Here is a 1,810-nt window from a genome sequence, read left to right on the forward strand (position 1 = left end):
AATAAAGAAAATGCATTCCAACTTCATCGAGTCACTACTACATAGTCCGATAATAATTGTGATTCTAAATAAATAGCATTATTCTTCAAATATATGTAGTTGCATATAGAACAAGAATTGTACGTATAGTTTCAACATGTTTTATAAATATTACTGGACAAGTGTGTACAATAGTATAGAACTATAAACAAGATTTTAGCTTCTTTCTTTTATTTAAACTATTGAGACGCATGTGCCTTGCACATGTCATAGTGTAGATATTAAAAATATTTGTATTAAGCCCCTTTTTAAATGGAGTATAATGTATTAAGAAAGAGTGATTTTTTGCAGAATATGTGATAAAAAATAAATAAAGCTTTTTGAAATAAGTGTATAATTATTTTATGGGAGAATATGTGATTGAAAATTAACTTTGAAAAATGCATTCTTGAAAAAATGGGGATCAAACGGGTGTTAAGCATCAATTACATCGAACATAAGCACCTAAATATACCAAGGATTGAAATTCCTGTTTGAATTGTAACACTCCTCTTCATAAGAAGCACATATATCGGGATTCAAACAATGCATATAATGTGGAAATGGTTTTAAAAGGAAAATTATACCAAAACGTTATCCTTTTTATGAAATGAGGAGTTAAACAACGTCATATTGCGGTTAAGGGGGGAAGAAAAAAGAGGCAAAACAACAACTTTGGAAAAAAGAGAGAGAAAAACAGAACTTGGCACACATCCATAGAAATAGTGCCAACACAAAATCAATATTTTAATATATCGGAATGAGGAGTTAAACAACATTGTATTGCGGTTGGAAAAAAAGAAGAAGAATTAAACGACGTTGTATTCGGTCCCTAAAAAAAAGAAACAAAACAATAACTTGGAAAAAAAGATAGACAAATAGTAACTTAGCACACATCTATAGGAATAGTGCCAACACAAAGTCACTCCTTTAGTATAAGGGGAAATGAGGAGTTAAACAATGTCATAGCGGTTAGGAAGAGAGAGAGATAGAGTTAAATGACGTCATATTTGGTTCCAAAAAATAAAAAAGAGGCAAAACAATAACTTGGAAAAAGAGAGAGAGAAAGAGAGAAAAATAGTAAATTGGCGCACATCTATAGGAATAGTGCTAACACAAAGTCACTATTCTAATATATAGGAATGAGGAGTTAAACAACAATATGCATCGTATTGCGGTTAGGAAAAAAAATGATGAAGAGTTGAACAATGTCGTATTTGATCCCTCAAAAAAAGGCAAAACAATAACTTGGAAAAAAAAGGAGGAAATAGTAACTTGGCATGCATCCATAAGAATAGTGCCAATACAAAGTCACTCTTTTAATAAACGAGGATATATAGGGATGAGGAGTCAAACAATGGCGTATTGCGGTTAGAAAGAAAATGGGGAAAAAAGAGGAGTTAAACAACGTCGTGTTTGATCCCCCAAGAAAAAAAAAAACAAAAAAGAGGCAAAACAATAACTTGGAGAGAGAGAGAGAGAGAGTAACTTGGCACACATCTATAGGAATGGTGCCCACACAATGTCATTCTTTTAACATATAAGGATAGGGAAATGAGGAGTTAAACAATGTCATATTGCATTTAGAAGGAAAAAAAAGAAAAAGAAAAAAGAGGAGTTAAACGATGTCATATTCATTCCCATAAAAAAGAGGCAAAACAATAAGTTGGAAAAAGAGAGAAAAATAATAAATTGGCGAACATCCATAGGAATAGTGTCAACACAGAGTCACTCTTTTAATAAATAGGGAAATAGGGATGAGGAGTTAAACAATGACGTATTGTGGTTAGAA

Source organism: Olea europaea, chromosome 22 (assembly GCF_002742605.1).
Source record: "Olea europaea var. sylvestris chromosome 22, O_europaea_v1, whole genome shotgun sequence".
NCBI lineage: Eukaryota > Viridiplantae > Streptophyta > Magnoliopsida > Lamiales > Oleaceae > Olea > Olea europaea.